The 16534-nt window shown below is 36.1% G+C and overlaps 1 long non-coding RNA gene across 1 annotated transcript; it reads right to left on the bottom strand.

Moving 5' to 3' along the window:
• Positions 1–11258: 11258 nt before the first annotated feature.
• Positions 11259–11897, bottom strand: LOC140852157 (uncharacterized). The gene is made up of 3 exons (XR_012135135.1): positions 11795–11897; positions 11550–11717; positions 11259–11471 (listed from the first exon to the last, which is right to left on the bottom strand). It is a non-coding gene; the product is annotated as an uncharacterized lncRNA (long non-coding RNA).
• Between the last annotated feature and the right edge of the window lie 4637 nt (positions 11898–16534).

Raw genomic sequence — 16534 nt, 5'->3', positions numbered from 1 at the left:
TCGAAAAAAAATAGCCAAGTTACCCTTTGTAGGACATGGGGAGAGAGCCACTGAGTTATTTGTCCTGATACACACCGATGTATGTGGGCCATTTGATATGCAGGCCAGGGGTGGTTATACCTACTTCATTATCTTTATCGATGATCTGTCTAGATACAGGTATGTGTATCTTATGAAACACAAGTCTGAGGCCTTTGAAAAGTTCAAAGAATTCAGGCATGAAGTAGAAAAGTAGACAGGTAAATCTGTTAAGATTCTTCGATCTGATCGAGGAGGTGAATACCTTAGTCAAAAATTTTTGAGATATCTTAAGGACAATGGCATAGTCTCTCAATGGATGCCTCTTGAAACATCTCAGCTCAACGGGATATCCGAGAGGAGAAACAGGATCCTATTGGATATGGTCTAATCCATGATGAGCTTCACTGATCTATCCTTATTTCTTTGGGGACATGCCTTGTTAACCATAATTCATCTGTTGAATAGGATTCCATCAAAGTCCATTCCACACCGTATGAGATATGGTTCAATAAGAAGCTGAGTCTAGGTTATCTTAAGACTTAGGGATGTCCGGTCTATGTTAAGAGACAAATGGCAGATAAGTTGGAGGATAGATCTATTATAGCTCACTTTATAGGGTATCCAAAAGAATCCATGGGATACTACTACTTTCCACAATATCATAATATGATTGTGAGTCAAATCGTAGTATTTCTAGAAAATAAGTTTATCTAGGATGGCGGCAGTGGGAGGTTAGTGGAGCTCGAAGAGAAAATCTCTGAAGAGCCAAGAGCTATAGATCCTCAGGAATCCATAGTCCATGAGCCAGTAGTTGATGTTCCTCTACCACCTCGTAGATCTAGCTGGGTCTTCCAACCTCCTGAAAGGTACATGGGTATGCTTACGGAGAAAGTAAAGAAAATGTTCCTTATAGGAGAAAAGGGTCATACTGATGATCCTAATATCTTTGATGAGGTGATGTCTGACATTGATTTTGAGAAATGATTAGATACTATGAAGTTAGAAATTAACTCAATGCACTCGAATTAAGTATGGACCTTAGTAGATCCATCCAAGGGTATTATACCCATTGGGTATAAATGGATCTGCAAAAAAAAGATAGAGGCCAATGGTAAGGTAGAGATCTATAAAGCTAGACTTGTGGCTAAAGGTTATAGTCAGTGCGAGGGCATTGACTATCAGAAAATCTTCTCACTCGTTGCCATGCTGAAATCCATCCGCAAACTCCTTGCTGTTGTAGCTTACTATGATTATGAAATATGGTAGATGGATGTAAAAACTGTATTCCTGAATGGATATCTTGAGAAAGATATCTATATAGAGTAGCCTATGAATTTCACATTCGGTGATGGTGATCACAGAGTTTGCAAGCTACATAAATCCATATATGGATTAAAGCAAGCTTCTCAGAGTTGGAACCATCATTTTGATGAAGCAATCAAATCATTTGATTTCATCAAAAATGAAAAAAAACTTTGTATATACAAGAGGGTCAGTGGAAGTGCGATCACCTTCCTCATATTGTACGTGGATGATATTCTCCTTATTAGGAATGACATTCCCATACTGACCATGATCAAAAGATGGTTGTCCAAGAAATTCTTCATGAAAGATCTAGAGAAAGCATCCTATATTCTTGAAATAAAAATCTATAGAGATAGACCTAAATAGATGCTTGGCCTGTCACAAAAGTTGTACATAGAGAAGGTACTGAAGAGGTTCAGCAAGAAAAACTCTAAGAGAGGTCTCTTACCCCTTAGGCATGGTATTAGTCTCTTCAAGATGATGTATCCAACCACATTTGAGGAGGTGCAGCATATGAGTAGGATTCCTTACACCTTGGTCATAGGAAGCCTCATGTATATCATGCTATGTCTCGACCTGATATTGCCCTTACTGTGGGTGTCACGAGTAGGTATCAATCGAATCCAGTTGAGGAGCACTGAATAGCTATGAAGAACATTCTTAAGTACTTTAAAAGGACTAAGGATTTGTTTTTGATCTTTAGAGGTGATTCTGAGTTGCGAGTCGAGGGGTACACTGACTCAGACTTTATGTCTGATCCTGATGATAGAAAGTCTATGTCAGGATATGTGTTCGTTTGCAATTGTGGTGCGATCAACTGAAAGAATTTCAAACAACCTATCATAGCAGATTCGATCACGGAGGCTGAATATATCGCTGCTTTGGATATTGCAAAGGAAGGCTTCTGGTTTAAGAAGTTTATCATGAAACTTGGGGTTATGACATCGGATGCCATATCACTGTACTGCGATAATAATAGAGCCATAGCACTTGTTAAGGAGTCGAGGTCTCATCAGAAATTTAAGCACATCGAGCAGCGATTTCATATCATACGTGACTACCTCAAAAAGAAATATGTTGAGGTACGAAAAGTAGACTTTGTAGACAACATGGCAGACTTGCTGACTAAGCTGTTGAGCCAACCAAAAATAGAAGTCCACCTTGAGAAGATGGGACTTAGATTTGTGGCCAATTGGCTTTAGTCCAAGTGGAAGATTGTTAGATGTATGTCCTAGAGCCAATATGACTGACACATTATAATAAATCTAGGATATAATTTTGTACTTAATATATTGATATGATCAATAAAAGGACAAGTTCATTTTCATTCAAATGTGATGTATCCTTGAATCATTCATGGAATTAGTTTTGATACATATTCTCAAGATGTTGAGAATTAGAGATATATATTTAATTCTTAAAAGCTCCCGATCATAGGATCATCATGAGGACAGTAATAGATTTGAAAAGATTGGTGCATAAATTACTTTCTTCAAGAAAGATGAGTCTCTGATATACTGTGTAGAGACATAGGACGATGAGTGCAGATAGTTGTTAGAGAACAACTAGGACTGAGCGTGATCATATGAGAGATCACATAGATTTTTATTTAATCGTTAGTGATTGTCTCGATGCTATAGTTGTGTGATTGATCTTTTGACTTGAGATGGTACTGCTACTCATAGTGAGGCTGTTAGAGTTTGACTGACACATAAACATGGGTCTCAATGAGCTCTTGTAGTGGATGTTGGCGATAGTTGGTCCACTGTAGGAGTGGGGTGCGCATCAAGATAGGATCTATCGACCTTGATAGAGAGGAGTAGTCCTATGAAATTTAAAAGGTTAAGTCCAAGAGTCTATAGCCATAGCAGTATGATTGATGGAAAAGAATTTTCATAGAAGGCACAACTGGACTTAAGCTAATCGAATCTATCATATGATTGATGATGAGGTTTGATGATTTATCTATGACCTACCATCAAATCAGAACTCACGATAGAGGGACTGAATCATATATTAACTACATCTAGAGGTTCATTTCAGATTTACTTGGTTGCCATTACATACTGCTAGGCATCACTGATAGATTGTGAGAGCTCACTAGGGTTGCTCTGGATCAACAATCCTTACTGAGTTAGAGTTGAATTATTCTGATCCATTGAAAAGAATTTCAATGATACGATGAGAGAGATTATGGTATATCTCACTATCAGATAGAATTGAATTTATGCGGTCACACAACAAAGGGATTAGGTTTGGAATAAGCAATTGAGCTTATGAAGTGTCAATTGGGTTTACAGAAATCCATTGGGTTCATAGTAACCTTGCTAGCACATAGTTGGATCCAATTTCTCTTTCCGTTGGGATTACTTATTTGATAAGATAATTCTAACTTAATTACCTGCTAATAACCTATATGAATAAAATTCATAAGACTCTAATTGTTGGGTGTCTAAGATTATGGATCATATAAATTTAAGGTGCAAGTCCCTAATTAATTTTTTTGATAGTTATTCTTGGGTGCCACTTTGATTTGATCAAGTTGAGCTTGTCCATTAATTAGAGGGCCTTTAGATCTCTTATGGGGTATCTTTGGGGTGTCTAATTATGGGTGCAAGGGCTCCAATTATTGGCGCCTAAACAGTCTCCTAAAGTAAGTTGGATAACTTAAGTTAATAGAAAACCCAATGCAAGTAGGAGTTGTATTATGTGATTGAATAGGATTCAATCTTTGTGCCTATTTAAAGGAACCTCCCCTAAGGTCCCTAAAGCATCCAAACCAATAGCCCCTATGCTCATAGAAGATCTCCACACCCTCTCTTCCTCTCCTTTTCTCTTCTCTCTTGGGCGTTCTACACGCCCCTTCTCTTGGGATGCTCGTCCCAAGGTGTTTCATGCCCAAGGCTGTTGGGTGCCTCTTTCTTACTGGTTTCTAGTATTTGGTAGTAGCACATAGCAAGGAGAAACTCTAGAGAAGAGGAGAAGAAGAAAATCAAGAAAAGAGATCAAGTATTGATCGCGATCCATGCTTCGTTCAGATTCAGCAGACTGAATTTTTAGAGAAAAAATTTAGATTAAAGAGGGCTGTTCCAGGCTGATCCTGAGTGGATATTCGTAGAGGCCAGACACTTGTGTGGCTAAGAAAAAATCTCTTCTCTTCCACATCCAAATTTGAAGAAAAAGATTACGAAACAGGTATGTGATTTAATCACAATCTGAATTTCAGCATATATTAATTTCAGCATATGAAATAGATCCATATAATTTTATATTTTCATGCATGCATAATTCAGATTAAAAGTATTTTAATCTTGTTCTCCACTACGGTGTTTAGAAAATAAAGTTTTAAAATACATATGTATGCACCAAATCTCGAATTCCAGCAAAGTCTTCTTCATGACTTGATGAAGTCAGTGAGAGGATTTATAACTTGTAGATCAATTTCTTTTCTTATTCTCAAATCATTAAATCAAATCTTTTAAATTATTAGGTCCTTAAAATGATATAGTTATGAGGATAACTAGTTCATAGCCTCCCATTAAGGTGCATGATAATGAGTACAAATATTCTAAATAGGCATTGGAGGCACCACATGCCTGGTGTCTATTAGGTGTTGAAATTATTATTCATCATATGACCATCTTGTTGTGCCCTTCAGATAAATGCTCAGGTTGGTCAAGCCACACTCGGGCCTGAATATTTATTTGTTGGATGTGCTTGGTGTAGTCATGTTAATGGTTGGATCTAATCAGAATTTTCAGTAGAGGCACCACATACCTGCTAAAGAGATGCCTGGGGTAAAACCTAATTTCTAGGAGTTGTTTAGAGAAATAATTGGTTAGAAACCTACACATGGATGCACTAAGATTGGCTGAGACACACTCGAGCCTAAATACAGTCTCTGTGGATTCTAGTACCCACTAAGAAATTAATATAATTCCTCGAACTAGAGGTAGAGACTATCAATTTATATAAATTAGTGAGAGTACCTTTAGACTAAAGTTCATATCTTTAGGATTAAAATAATTCATATACTAATAGGTTTATATTTTTTCTTTTTAGCTATGGCCAACATACTATCACTCTGTTCACTGTTGGACAGCGACAAGCTTATCAGACCCAACTTCGATAGTTGGTATCGAAAGTTGAAGATCGTTTTAGAGTACGAAAAAATTTTGTACATGCTTATGGATCCAGCACCCGAAAAACCTACTGCCAATGCATCCCATGCTACGAGAGACACTTATTTAAAATGGCTCAATAACCACACGACTATGCATTGCATCATGAGGATAGTCATGAACGACGAACTTAACCGTAAGCTCAAGAATGCGCAATCAAAGAATATGATTCAAATATTGAATGAGTCCTTTGATGTCCTTAAGGATGCGAAGAGATATAAAACCTTTTGCACTATTTTCAATACCTGCATGCGAGTAGGAGTGTCAATCACCGATCATGTATTGTACATGATCGAGCAGATTAAACACTTAAGTAAACTTGGCTTTTCGTTATATGAACAATTGGACAAAGATGCTATCCTGAGCTCGCTATCGAAATCCTACCTATCCTTCTTGAATTATTACAAAATGACCAAGCCTATAGTGAACTACCATGATTTACTAGGAATGTTGCAGATGTTTGAGAAGGACCATCAGCTTCAGAAGGAGCCAGTGTATGTAGTGGAAGGTTCATCTGTAGATCGTCAATCCTCTAAGAGAAGAAAGAAGAAAAAGGTACAGAAAAATCATGCCACCGATCCAAAGCCAAAGCAGAGCAAAAAGTAAAAAGTCAAAAAGAACCAGGCAGAATGCTTCTTTTGCAAGAAATTGGATCATTGGAAAAAGAATTGTCCGGCATATATAACTTTTTTTGACTCAAATAGGCTAAAGAGCAAGAGAAATAAGCAATCAGTTGCTTCACAAGGTACTTATATGATAACTCTTTATAATTTCTCTGTTTGTGATACTACTATTTAGGTATTGGATACTGAAAGTTTGATTAATATTTGTAATTCATTGCAGGGATTGTAGGTCAGTAAAAAATTTAGAGAAGGTGAGCAGTTCCTGAACATTAGAGATGGAAGCCTTATTGCAGTTCTAGCTTTAGGAACTATACAGCTTATTTTTGAGTCTAATAGTATCATGTTAGATGAGTGTCATTATTATCCTTCCCTTTTGATGAATATCATCTCTGTAGGCTTTTTGGTCAAACTTGATTTTAAATATTTAATAAAAGATAATTTTTATGATATCACTGTAAATGATACTACAATATGCATGGATAATTAAAACATGACATATACATATTATCATAGTCTATTGGTGTAATATCACATCGAACAAATATTCTAGGATAGATAATGTCGGTGATTCCTACCTTTGGCATTATAGGCTGGGTCATGTGAACAAGAATAGGATAGACAGGTTAATTAAGGAGGGTGTCCTTAAAATTGATGATTGTGAATCATTACCGACTTATGAATCCTGTCTACTTGGTAAGACGACCAAGTCACCATTTAAAGGAAAAGATAAATGAGCCAATAATATTCTAGGTCTAATACGTAGTGATATATGTGGACTCATAAATATAGGTGCTAGAGGAGGATACTATTTCTTCATTACATTTACAGACGATCTATCGAGGTATGGGTACATCTCTCTTGTGAAGTACAAATCTGAATCATTTGAAATGTTCAAATAATTTTATAGTGGAGTAGAAAAATAGACTGGAAAGAGTATTAAAACTCTTTGGTCAGATAGAAAAGGTAAATATCTCACTAGTAATTTTCTGACATATCTAGAGGAGAATAAAATTCTCTTATAGTGGATCCCTTCGGAGCACCATAATATAATGGGATATTTGAAAGAAAAAATTGAACCCTGTTAGATATGGTTCGATCTATGATGGAATTTGTAAATCTGTCAATCTCCTTTTAGGGATATGCTCTTGAAACTGCTTGCTATATACTTAATAAGATTTTGAGCAAGTCTGTCGATAAAACTCCATATGAGATATGAACAGGACATAGGTCGGTGCTCTCACACCTTCGGATTTAGGGATGTCCAGTTTATGTCAAGTGTTTAAAGATAGATAAGCTTGGACCAAAGTCCAATAAAAATTTATTCGTAGGATACCCAAGAGAAATTAAATAGTACTACTTCTACCTTGCTGAAGAACAAAAAGTGTTCGTCAGCAATAGGGTAGTCTTTTTAGAAAAGAAGTTTCTTGGAGAAAGAACTAATACCAGTAAAATTAAATTTAGTGAAGTTCATGAGGTAGAAGAACTGGCACACGCAGAATCAGATTTGATTGAAGAATTGAATTCGGAGCCTGTAGAGGCACCATTAAAGATATCTGATAGAGTACCGCATCAGTCAGACAGATACTATAATTTTTTGATCCAGGATGGTGATCCTATCGAACTAGATGAGAACAATGAGGATCCGATCATCTATGTGAAAGCCATGCAAAGGCCTGACTCCCAAAAGTGGCTCGAGATCATGAAATCTGAGATGGAGTCCATGGAGATCAATAGTGTATGGACACTAGTTGATCCATCTGAAGAGATAAAATCCATAGGGTGCAAGTAAATTTTCAAAAAGAAAAGAGGAGCGGATAAGGTGGAGACCTATAAAATCTATTTAGTTACTAAGATTACCGTCAATGTTATGGAATTAATTATGACGAGATATTCTTACCTGTGGCAATGCTCAAGTCTATCTAGATTATACTTGCAATAACAGCATACTTAGATTATGAGATTTAAAAAATGGATGCCAAAATCACTTTCCTTAACGGAGAGCTAGAAGAAGAGGTGTATATGATATAATCTAAAGGGTTTACATTCACAAACAAATCTATGATGTGCAAACTTAATAGGTCCATCTATGGACTGAAGCAGGCATCTAGGAGTTGGAACATGCATTTTGATAAGGTGATTAAAATGTATAGCTTCACTAGAAATAGAGAAGAGCCTTACATCTACAAATGGGTGAATGATTCTATCATCATCTTCTTTGTACTGTATGTAGATGACATACTATTAATAAGAAATAACATCCCAGCTTTGCAAAGTGTAAAGTGTGGCTCTCATCATAGTGCTCCATTAAGGATTGGGGAGAAGCATCCTACATCTTAGGGATGAAGATCTATAGAGATATATCTAGAAGGTTATTTAAATTGTTTCAATCCACATACATCGATACATGTTGAAAGGTTCAACATGGAGAATTTCAAGAAAGACTATCTTTTGATAGGACATGGGATTACTCTCTCCAAGAAGGATTGTCCGACAATCCCTCAGGAGAGAGAGCATATGAGTAAAATTTCATATGCTTCGATAGTGAGATCTATCATGTACGCCATGATGTGTACGAAATCGAATATGGTCTATTCACTAGGGGTAGTGAGTAGATATCAGCCTGATCCAGGTGAGAACCATTGGAAGGTTGTGAAGACAATCATTAAGTATTTAAAAAATACTAAGGACTAATGGCTTATCTTTGTGAACACTGACTTGAAACTTGTAGGATATAATGATTGTAGTTTTCAGTCAAACCATGATGACAGCAAAAGTTATTTTGATATTTTTCATCATAAAGTTACATCTTCCTTGCTAGAACTTTTGTATTATGATGAAGTCCTTAAAACTATAAAGTAATCGATAAAGAAGAATTTATCGAATAGTTTTTAAACATATTCATGATCAAATAATATATTATTAAAGGATGATGATGTTTATCGAAGAAAGATCGTTGTGTGTCATATAGGTTGGTTATCCTCTTTATGACATACAGATGAGATGCAGGAGTATATCATCACTGAATAAGTGACTCGCCTGTTGAGTGCTCTGCTGTCAAGAGCAGCTCATGAAGCGATAGGCATAAGTATCCCTCAGACCTGAGATCACCATCGTGACTTGCAAGCAACTCATAATGCTTTGATGTCGGATTATCTATATTTTTAGTATAGTGATGGAAGACTACTGGGTACAGTCAAGTACTTGCAAAATTTGTATATGGATCAAGATGGGATTAACCCCTCTGGATCACAAGAGCTAATGCATTACTATATTTTAATTTAGTAAAATCTTGGCCAGGATAATCTATGTGATAGATTTGAAAGGTTGGAATACAATATGAATGATTCTTTCAGGGTTGACAGTTTAACCCTAGATCGTCCTAGAGCATTCTGAGTCAAAGGGATGAATTATGTGGTAACCATATGTATAGATTCTTGAATATTGTCTTGCAAATATTTGACCTATCTGGATGTTGAAAACCATTGCTAGATTGTAACTTCGATTGGTGCAGAAAATGATTCTTATGCTATCGGCTTAGTATTCGAACCTATGGAGTTATGTATAAAAATCAAGCAACATAGGAAAGGATTGACCTAAATCTATATGTTCAATTTGAAAGTACATGACTTGATTGAATAAATAGATTGATTTTATTAAAAATTAAATTATAGATCATATGGGATTAAACAGTTGACTATGTCTAGCTAGCACTAGACATGAGGTTCAGATTCAATTTTGGAGATGAACAAGATTTGATTTATGATCTAAGGAGTCTATGAAAGATTGAATTTAAGTACTAATTAATTTTAGATTAGATTTAATTCAATTAGACTTAATTGGGTTAAAAATTTAAGTTAGACTTGGTCCTAAATTCTAAATAGTTTGGGATTGACGGCCTATTCGAAATTGATTTAAATCAAGATCAAATTGGATTCGAATTGACTAATATTTAGATTGGATCCTTAGAGTCCACTTTTGCTAGGACTCTCTATCCTCGTGGCCAACCAAAGGAGGGTGGGGGTGCTGGTTTTGCCGCCCCCTCTTGGGTGTAGGCGTGGGTGCATGGGGGTACCTAGTTAGACGCCCATCCTATCTCAAATAGGACTCCTTAGACAAGGGATGGATTATTTTAAAGCTAATTTAAATTAGGACTCCTAGTCTATTAGGTTATTGAGAATCATCTATAAATAGAAAAGATTTCTAACTATCAAAGCATAACAATTAGATTGTGTGCTAAGGTGAGAAAGAGAGAGAGAGAGGTGGTGTGCAAGAAAAGAGAGGCCTCTCTTCTCCTGGCATATGGAACTTGGGCATCCAACCCATCTTAATGTGAAGAGTTTTGGTGTCCCAATTTCCAGTGTGAGGCATCACACCAAAGGTCTTCTTCCTCCCCTCCTTGCTGTCTTGAGAAGGTATGATGATTTGAAGCTTCATTTCACTTTTCTATGAAGCCTGACGTGTGTGCAAAGTAGAGAGTTTGTACATTCAAACCTTTGCGAGACTTCGGATTCAAAAAATCTTGTTGGATTTGATTCATATTTCACTGCGTATTAGATAAAAGATAAAATCTTTGTTAGCTTATTATAAAAAATTGTTAGATACTCCCTAGCAATCCAATCTTGAATCAAATTTTTTTCTTCAATCACCAATCCTCCTAGACTAGTGTGTGGCCTCCCACAACCGCAACTAGCCTGATGGTTGTTCTAGCTACCATGTCTACAATAAGTAAATAACAAAATTAAATTAATTAAAGCATATATATATAAGAGTTTTTACAGTTCTAGTACAGAGTTTTGGTATAGATTTCTTACCAGTCTGTCGGCCACAACATGTATGCCGATGGAGCCGCTCGTGTGTCTGATCGGATCCTATTGGACGGTCCAATTCTATCGGACTTTCTACCATCTACTGGAGTACTCGTTGCTTCACTGGTCACAAAGGACCTCCCATATGTCCGTTCACATCTAGTGGTCCCTATAGGACCTCCAGTCCGATGGTGACTAAGAATCAAAATGCTAGATGGCGGACTACCTAAGGCTGTAAAGGCCATTTTGGAGCCTCTGTGTGGTCATCTCATCGAAGATCCGATGACCGACCTCCTCATCTTAGGGAGTCTCGAATCGGTAGTACTCCTATAAGATAGAATCAAAACATGTATTAATAAGTAAAATACAAATGTACTATGAATTTAAAAATTAAACATTTCTATCTTACTCAAAACATCTCTCAGACTGTATCATGAGCTGTAGATGGCCAGCTAGAGAACTCATTCACCAGCCCCAACATCAAGCATCGGATGATACCGGTAACCACATGAGATACTCCAAGCTCTCTAAACATGCTGCAAAATTGATTTTAAAAAATAAATGTTAACTCTAGAATGGCTAAATTCTAAATATATTAATTAAAGTTGTAGTACTTATGAGTGACTTTGAACATAGATGAGCTCTCTATCCTCTGGCCAAGTCGAAGGTATCATAGCCAGATGGGTCTTCGACCATGGCTTTATGTTGGGAGCCGATCGCTGCTACATCTGACTGTGGGGTCACTAGTAACCCCCTATCATCCGAATCTGAGCACAAAATATCTAATATAAAGAATGTTATATTAGTTAGCAAAGAATAAAATAACATAAACAAGAATATCTAAAGTGTTAGAGTTTACCATCTAATATGAGAGGTGCAGAACCATGCGAGCTGGCTGCATGATTGCTCTCTCCTCAGCTGGCACCGTTCCGACTTCTGGAAGACATAATGTATAATCTCTGAAAATAAAAATAAATAGATTTACCAAGTTAATTATATAATTATGGATGGCAATGTAAGATTTAAAATGCTACAAGATAAATAATTAAAATGATTCAAAGATTATATACTTAGCACTACTCATCGGCCTCTTCAGATGTCTGGTACCCTTTGGATTCTTCTTCTGATTCTTCCTCTTCTTCCACCTCTTCCTCTTCTTCCTCTTCTTCTCCTTCTTGGATAAGATTGTCCTTTAAAATAAAATTAGTTGAGTCTACCACCTCATGTTGGCCATCATGTACGAAAATTTCTAGAGCATCCAACTTGACATCTATTGAAGACCAATAAAACCCTAATGTTTCGTCCTTCTGAAAGCATTTGGATAATTGGGGCTCTTCTTTTTCTTTGGGCGCATAATGAATAGCTCGAGACTTAACTCGGCATACAGCCCACCAATCTTTCTTTTCTCTCTCCCTTGATGGAAAAAGAGTATAATACACTTGAGTAGCTTGTTGAGCTAGCACAAACGGCTCGTTGACATATGCTTTTGATCCATGTTTGATTTTAATGAGCCCATACTATGGATCAATCTTTATACCATTGTTGTTATCGAACCATTGGCGCTTAAATAGAATGATACTATTACCTCCAATATAGGTCATCTTGATCACTTTTTCAAGGATTTTATAGTAGTCACTCTCTGCCTCTTCCTACCAGCTGCCCTTTACACACACACCTCTATTCACTATGCTTTTATGATTTTCATATTATTAGATGTAAAATTTGAAACTATTTATGTTACAGTCATTATAGCATGTCACGTATTTTATTGATCTATAACCTAATGGTCTCAGCTTCTTTTATATGGATTCACCCCCTTGCATAGCCTACACATTATAAAAAGAATAAATTAAAAATGATTAAAACATATAAAATGACAATGGATGCTTACCAATTGATGGAACTAACATGCAAAGTTTTGTGGCACCATGTGGATATTTCTTCATCACTTATCCTCAGGTTATCCCATCTCAGTATCTCATCATATTGCCTAAACATGCGTAAGATAAGTATACTAAAATAAGTAAATTAAAGAGTTGAAATTGTAATAGACACTTATAGAACATATGGGTTGACCTCCTCACAGTTTTGCAAAACATGTCTCTGCTTGTTGAAGTTCAGTATCGAAGAAAACCTGATGAACCTCATGCACAAATTCACGAGCGGGATAGGTAAATATTGAGATCTCCTGCTCTGATCTCTCACCATCACCATCATCATTTTGGTCAACTTGAGTCAGCTTTATCTGCACACTGGGATTAAAGTAGTATCAGCTGAAATTTGAATTTCTTCTATTATATAAGCCTCTACAATAAAACCTTCGACTCGGGTCTTATTTTTCACTTTCTTCTTGAGACTATGCATGCATCTTTTAAATAGATATATCCATCCATACTGTACTGATCCCCCCATCCTAGCTTCATACACCAGATGAATTATGAGATGCTCTATGGAGTCGAAAAAGCTAGGAGAGAATATCTTCTCCAACTTGCATATGGTCTCTATACTACTAGCCTTAAGAATAAAGATGTGGTCGGTAGATAGTTTGGTAGCACAAATATCTCTGAAGAAAAGACTAAGCTCAGTCAAAAAGCTTCATATGGAGTTAGGAAGGAGATCATGCCAAGTCAATGGGAGTAATCGTAGCATGAAGACATGGCAGTCATGGCTCTTTTGTTAGACTTTTATGATTTCATGCATGCAAAAATTTTCAAAATAAGTACACAACAAAATTTTAAAAATTTTAAATTAAATCTAATTTAATTTAAACATGCATAAGATCAAATCCTAAAATTATAAACAGGATCGACATATATGAGATAGAATTTAAATATAGAAATCAAATAGAAAAAAATAAATAAACTTCATACCTTGGCACGGATCAATCTTTACCATGAACTAATAATCATGGATGTCTTTCGAAGGTCCCTTGAAGCCGCACAAGTGTTCGACTTCTATGGATATCCACATGAGACTTCGATCTGATCAGAAGCTTCTTGATCTCATCGGGGTGTTAGCTTCTTTGCAGAGATCGTATCTTGATGGTTGAAAATTTTTTTTTCTCTCAAGACACTCTTAAAGAAGAAAAAAAATTAGAGGATGATGATCTCTACGCTAGAGATCATGAGAAGAACCATTTCTTCTCTTTTCTTTCTAAAATTCATATATCAAATCTCTATGCTAGAGATGTAAAAATTTTATCCAACTCTTGAACAAAGAGAAAAGAAAAATCTATATCCAAATATGCATAAAAGAGAGAGAGAGATGTCCTAACAACCAACCTTTGGTTGTTTGTAAGAAAGAAGGGATAGGAGCACAAATACCTCATGCCCATGACCTTCATGCTGTGCCCTCTCCTCCTTGATTTTTCTCCATGCACAAATCTTTCTTTTTTCATTAAAATCTGATCTATATCAGCCTCTTAACCATCCCTTAAGGAGTTGGGTTTAAATAGAAAGGGAGTTTGAATTTGGGTAGGAGAAAAGACCCAACAACCTTGGACTCTTGATTTTGTGCCGCCCACTACCTTCTAATTTTTGTGCCCACCTATCTCACAAAAGAAAGGATTTTAAGTCTCCTTCTTACATGCTAAAAAGAGGAGAGGGTGTGGGATTTTTGTGGCATCAAATCTGGTTGGGTGTGGGGTTGTTATGTGGCACATGGAGAGGAGAGTTTAATCCATTTAGGACTCTTCTTTAGGTGGCTGATTTAAATCAATTTAAACTCTAACCAATTCTAATTTTATTAAGAATTGATTAGATTCAAATAGATGAAAATTCAAATCTAATTTAGAGTCCAAACTATTTAGATTAAATATCACCTAATTAGAGAAGGAGTCTTAGTCCTTTTGGACTCTCTCTTGGTGCTTGAGTTAAACTCAATTTAATCCTAATCCAATTAGGATTTGGTGCATCCATAAAAATGAAAATTCTTAATTCAAATAGAAATTCAAATATTCTTGTTTAAATCCTAGTCTAATTAAAAATTAAGTCAAATCTAAATCCTAATTCAACAAGGAATCATTCTCTCATGTAATTTGATTATCTCATAACCCAATTAGGTTTAATCAAATCAAACCCATATCAAGTCAAATTAAATCTAATTTAATTAGACTAGATGCAAGCCACATAGCTCAATCAAATTGAGCTAATTAGCAATCCAATTGCTAATAAATCTTCCTATAACTCACTAACTCTTTAGTGAGTTATTTAATGCAACTTTTGCATTGGATTAATCATCAATCAAATTGATAATCAAATCCTATCATGATTATAATCGTAATTCAACCATCTGATTAGTCAAAAATCTCTTTGTGTATAATCTCATAGATTTTATTCTATTTGGTAGTGAGATATATTATGATCCCTATCACAATATCATTGAAACTCTTTTTAATGGGTTGGAACCGTTCCAACTTTGCCCACCAAAGATCATCGATCATCAAGATAATGCTCGTGGGTCTCACAATCCATCAGTGACACCTAGCTATATGTAATGGCAATCTAACAGAATAAAAAATGATGAACTTCTAGGTATAGTTAACGTATGATATAGTCCCTCTATCGTGAGTTTTGACCAGATGGCAGGTCATAGATGAATCATCAAACCTCATCATCGATCATATGATAGATTCAACCAGCTCAAATCCATTCTTTGATTCTTATGAAAACTCTTTTTCATCAATTATACTGCTATAGCCATAAACTTAAGAACTCGGCTTATTAAATCCCATATGACTACTCCCTTCTACTAGAGTCGATAGATTCTAAGTGCACACCTTATTTCTACAGTGAACCAACTATCACCAACATCTACTACAATGACTCATTGAGATTCATGTTTATGTGTCAGTCAAACTCCAACAGCCTCACTGCGAGTAGCTATAGCACCACAGGTCAAAAAATCAATCATACAACTGTAGCATCGAGAAAGTAACTAACGAGAGAGTAGACATCCATGTGACTTCTCATATTGCTCACGCTTAGTGCTAATTATTCTCTAACAACCACCTGCACTCTCACTCTAATACCACTACATCGCAGACTCGAGATCTATCTGTCCGAAGAAAGTGATCCGTGCACTAGTCTATCTGGATCAATTACCATCCCCATGATGATCCTATGATCAAGAGTAATTTAGGAATTAACCATCAATGACACGTCTCAAATTCTTAATTTTTTGAGAATATGTGTCATCATCTTGTTAATCTTTTGGATGATTTATGGACACATAAAACAAGAATGATAATATAAATATTCATAAAGTACAAAAATATATCCTAAAAATATGATATGCATTAGTCAAAATTGGCTTCTAGGGCATACATCCAATAATCTCCCACTTGCACTAAAGCCAATCTGCCATGTATCAAGTCCCATCTTCATAAGACAGGCTTTAGTCTTAGGCTAGCTAAATGACTTACTAGTGGGTCAACCACATCACATATGGAGTTTGCTCTCTGCACCTTTATGTATTTCTACTTGAGGTACTTATGTGTTCTACTACCTTATGTGCTTGGATATCTGTGAGACCTCGGCTTCCTAGCAAGGGCTATGGTGCCATTATCTTTACAGCATATTATCATGACATCTGATGGCAT

Source organism: Elaeis guineensis, chromosome 10, assembly GCF_000442705.2.
Source record: "Elaeis guineensis isolate ETL-2024a chromosome 10, EG11, whole genome shotgun sequence".
In the NCBI taxonomy this organism is placed as follows: Eukaryota; Viridiplantae; Streptophyta; class Magnoliopsida; order Arecales; family Arecaceae; genus Elaeis; species Elaeis guineensis.
The sequence above is the reverse complement of the archived record's forward strand: the minus strand, read 5'-3'. Positions and strand labels throughout refer to the sequence as shown.